The sequence below is a fragment of the Xenopus laevis genome, chromosome 3L, assembly GCF_017654675.1.
Source record: "Xenopus laevis strain J_2021 chromosome 3L, Xenopus_laevis_v10.1, whole genome shotgun sequence".
NCBI classification, from domain to species: domain Eukaryota; kingdom Metazoa; phylum Chordata; class Amphibia; order Anura; family Pipidae; genus Xenopus; species Xenopus laevis.
The window spans coordinates 143499514-143504645 of NC_054375.1; positions in this window are offsets into that span (position 1 = coordinate 143499514).

Here is a 5132-nt window from a genome sequence, read left to right on the forward strand (position 1 = left end):
CCAGTCTAACCTGCACCCAACCCGAAACTACAGAGGTTGGCCACATTTCAACCCTGCCTGACCTAAGGGTGAACCCCGCGGGTTGCTGGTCAACCTGCACATCAGTAACGGGCACCTTCAAAGTGAATAGCTGTGACTATGGCAGGTGTAAAAGACAAGACTGGCCTGTGCCCCCGACGCTGCAGTCGTGTGCCGGAATTTTTATCCGACACGCCATGGAGAGGACACAGTCAGACCATGGACAGAAGTGATCTCTGCATCAATAGTAAGAGGTGCCTCTTGCACTACTGAATGTATAACACAGATATCATGAGGCAAAGCTCAGTAAGCGCAGAAAAATATCTCTCCCTTCCAACCTGAGCAATTCAAAGCATCATCTTCTCTCTCCTTTTTCTACAATATTGTATTTACTTCAAATTCACATTGTGCTGGGTCTTTTCTGCTCGGCAATCGTGCCACTTTGCAGGATTCTCTAATAATATTCGTGCTGTTAATGTGTGTCCCCGATGCAGATCACGCACGGCCTCAGCCCAAATCCGCTCGGCTAATGTCAGTGAAACAGGCCCAGCAGGTGTGAGCCAGAGCCATTTCTGTTCCATATTCATGTCAGACTGTGCCGAGAACTCCCAGATCAGATGTCCCCTCCAAACAAAGAACCCCCTGTCCCAGCGAGCCAAATGGTATGATCAGCAGGATTCTAAAGTGCTCCAAAGGCTTCCCTCTAAATGCCACCTTATCTTGGCACAGCTGTGGGCTCTTCTCCATTTATATGAGAAAGAACCTGCTCACAGTCCCAGGGAACCTCTTCATATTTATTCTTTCTGCAGAAATAAAATGGGGAAAGAGCAGCAAGTAATAAAATGAGAGTTAACGTCCCTACTGTAGGGGGTTGGTGTTGAACTAAGGGGTGGGTGTGCATTTACCGTGGGCACCCCAGTCTCACAGAGGGTAATTGCCTAAATAAATGCGCTCACATGCTTGCTAAAAATCAGCTCTAATGTTATTGTGTCTCACAGGTTCCATCATCATTTATATATTTAGTGCCAGTAAGTTACAGAAATCGGTGGCTTTACTCATGGAGAACACAGGTTGCATCCTAGTCCTCCTAAACACAGGCTGGACTCTTACAGTATACCTGACGGATGTCTATGCCACCAGTGTGGTGCTAAACTGGGTGCCATGGGTCCTTCTACAGAGCTTGTTCCTTTAGGCTGCTGGAAATCACATAGAGAGTGAACCCATTTCTCCTAGGCTGAGCCTTACCTGCTCAACTGCACAAAATAATGGAACTTTCAAAGTAAAAGCCTTGTTACAGACTCCAGCCGAAACACTTGTTGGTCCTCTTTGACTGGACTCCAAACACAGTCCAGGACTCTATCTTCACTGGTAGCCTCCAATTTCAGGAAGTGCTTCTACAATGCCCTCTTCTCCTTAGATGAAAGAGACTGAAGATAGCTCTATCCCAGGCCTTTACACTACTAGGGTTATTACTTAATTTTAACATCACATGGAGCTCCAACCTCCACTCTAATTTAAGGTTTAATCTGAAGGACCATAGGTTGCATAGTCATATTTTATATAAGAATGGGTCCTTGACAGACCTTAAAAAGCCCTTAAATTAGAAGGAACTGGAGAGGTTAGAAGGTACCAAGGTGTGTTTAAAGCTATAAAGTTGATGGAGCTTATTCATCCTCCTTTCATTTCAATGCCTGTATTGAATTCTCAGAGAGACCTGCCAAGTAGTTTTTCAGTTGTCACCACATCTAAGCTTCCTAGGGCAGGGAGTGTTTCTCAGAGGCAACATCAATAGGGTTACTGTACTCTGTTACCTCGGGTTTCCAGCTCCAGTGAGCAGGGGCCTGTTGACATCTGACATAGCTTGCATGTGGTTCCACTGCTCCTGTTCTTCTCCAAATCTAGACAGACAGTAAGGTAGAATACATACAGTGCATAATAGTGAAACCTCTATCAGAGTGGTAGCATAGACAGATGATGCAAAGGAGTTTGGGTTGACCTGCTAGAGCACCAGATGACTACCTAGTAGTCATTGGCATCTCGCTAGTAATTTGGAAGAAAGCAATGGTTGGCTACTGCTGAGAAAGTTCTACTGGAGAAAGGAAAGTCACATTGGACTGGACGCGGGATTGTGGAACATCCAACAGTTGTTGAAGGGGAAGGCCCTAGTTTCCACCACAACAGAGATAACAATATCCTAGGACTGAATTTAAGTGAGAAAGTGAGAAAGAAATGTGCCCCGTTTCCATGGCCTCTACATTTTCAGGTACACATATTGGTGTTTTAAAGCCTGGGTAAGTAATTTAAGGAGACTTTTTTCCAGGGAAGTGTCAGGAAAATGCAAGAGAACCTGATGGCGCATTGAGAAGATCTGTATCTCGTAGCAAAGTGAGTGCACCAGAGGAGACTGGAATTAGGTCTTTATGTTACATACAAGATGGAGGTTCTCTATCAGGGCTGTGGGCATGGATGCTAGCTCTTCTGCTTTCCAGTGTATATGAGTCAGTGTCAGTGTATAGGAGTCAGTGTATAAGATCCAGTGTATATGAGCCAGTGTAAAAGAGTCAGTGTATAGGAATCAGTGTATAGGAGTCAGTGTATAGGAACCAATGTATAGGAGTCAGTGTATAATAGTCAGAGTATAGGAGTCAGTGTATAGGAACCAATGTATAGGAGTCAGTGTATAATAGTCAGAGTATAGGAGTCAGTGTATAGGAACCAATGTATAGGAGTCAGTGTATAATAGTCAGAGTATAGGAGTCAGTGTATAGGAACCAATGTATAGGAGTCAGTGTATAATAGTCAGTGTATAGGAGCCAGTGTATTGGAGTCAGTGTATAGGAACCAATGTATAGGAGTCAGTGTATAGGAGCAGGCCTGGACTGGGAGTCAAAATAGGCTTTGCCATTCCAAGTACACAGAGGCCCAAACAGTCCCCTACATATGGTAATTTTCTATGGAACCATACAGCAGCCCCTCTGGCATTTGCCAGAACCCACAGATTGCCAGTCCGGGCCTGTATCGGAGTCAGTGTATAATAGTCAGTGTATAAGAGTCAGTGTATAGGAGTCAGTGTATAATAGTCAGTGTATAAGAGTCAGTGTATAGGAGTCGGTGTATAGGAGTCGGTGTATAAGAGTCGGTGTATAGGAGCCAGTGTATAATAGTCAGTGTATAAGAGTCAGTGTATAGGAGTGGGTGTATAGGAGCCGGTGTATAGAAGTCGGTGTCAAGACCAGATTTATATAGCGGGCGCCCCTTGGCCCACTACCGTTCGTTGCCCCCATCCTCTCCCTTTATTCATGCAAATTTTCACCATAGGGACCAGAGCAATAAGGATTGGCGCATGGGAAATTTAAAAAACTATTGTATCTCCTGCATATCCCCAGTGTTTCTGAACCAATGTGGGTGTGTAGGAGTCAGCAGGTCCGGAACTAGGGGTAGGCAGAGTAGGCACGTGCCTAGGGCGCAAAGCTGAAGGGGCGCCAGGCACGTACCTGCTCTGTCGCCTACCCCGTGTCCGGTCCTGTGTCTCCCTGACTGGCGTCGGTAATTTCTGTTTTAAATGCGCTTGCGCGCCGGTGCGTATTTTGGCGCATGCGCGCCGGCGTACACTAAGCCGGCGCCGTGCCCAGCCAGGTTGCCTAGGGCGCCTGGCCGGGTTGGCCCGGCTCTGGGAGTCGGTGTGTAGGAGTCGGTGTATAGGAGTCAGTGTATAAGAGTCGGTGTATAGGAGTGGGTGTATAGGAGTGGGTGTATAGGAGTCGATGTATAAGAATCGGTGTATACGAGTCGGTGTATAGGAGTCGGTGTATAAGAGTCGGTGTATAGGAGTCGGTGTATAGGAGTCGGTGTATAAGAGTCGCTGTATAGTAGTGGTGTATAAGAGTCGGTGTATAGGAGTCGGTGTATAGGAGTCTGTGTATCGGAGTCGGTGTATAGGAGTTGGTGTATAGGAGCCGGTGTATGGGAGTCGGTGTATCAGAGTCAGTGTATAGGAGTCGGTGTATAAGAGTCGGTGTATAGGAGTTGCTGTATAGGAGTCGGTGTATAGTAGTCGGTGTATCGGAGTCGGTGTATCGGAGTCGGTGTATAGGAGTCAGTGTATAGGAGTCAGTGTATAGTAGTCGGTGTATAGGAGTCAGTGTATAGTAGTCGGTGTATAGGAGTCAGTGTATAGGAGTCGGTGTCAAGACCAGATTTATATAGCGGGCGCCCCTTGGCCCACTGCCGTTCGTTGCCCCCATCCTCTCCCCTTTATTCATGCAAATTTTCACCATCGGGACCAGAGCAATAAGGATTGGCACATGGGAAATTTAAAAAACTATTGTATCTCCTGCATATCCCCAGTGTTTCTGAACCAATGTGGGTGTGGTTGGGCAGCATGCCGCCCCCTAAAATCCTGCCGCCCTAGGCCCAGGCCTTGGTGGATTTTCCATAAATCCTGGCATGGTCAGTGTACAGGAGTTGGTGTATAAAATCAGTGTATAGGAGTCAGTGTATAGAAGTCGGTGTATAGGAGTCGGTGTATAGGAGTCGGTGTATCTGAGTTGGTGTATCGGAGCCGGTGTATCGGAGTCGGTGTATCTGAGTCGGTGTATAGGAGTCGGTGTATAGGAGTCGGTGTATAGTAGTCGGTGTATAGAAGTCGGTGTATAGTAGTCGGTGTATAGAAGTCGGTGTATAGTAGTCGGTGTATAGGAGCCGGTGTATAGAAGTCGGTGTATCGGAGCCGGTGTATCGGAGTCGGTGTATCTGAGCCGGTGTATAGGAGCCGGTGTATAGAAGTCGGTGTATAGGAGCCGGTGTATAGAAGTCGGTGTATAGGAGTCGGTGTATAGTAGTCGTGTATAGAAGTCGGTGTATAGGAGCCGGTGTATAGAAGTCGGTGTATAGGAGTCGGTGTATAGGAGCCGGTGTATAGAAGTCGGTGTATGGGAGTCGGTGTATAGGAGCCGGTGTATAGAAGTCGGTGTATAGAAGTCGGTGTATAGGAGCCGTTGTATAGGAGTCCCTGGGCCCACTACCGTTCGTTGCCCCCATCCTCTCCCCTTTATTCATGCAAATTCTCACCATCGGGACCGGAGCAATGGGGATTGGCACATGGGAAATCTAAA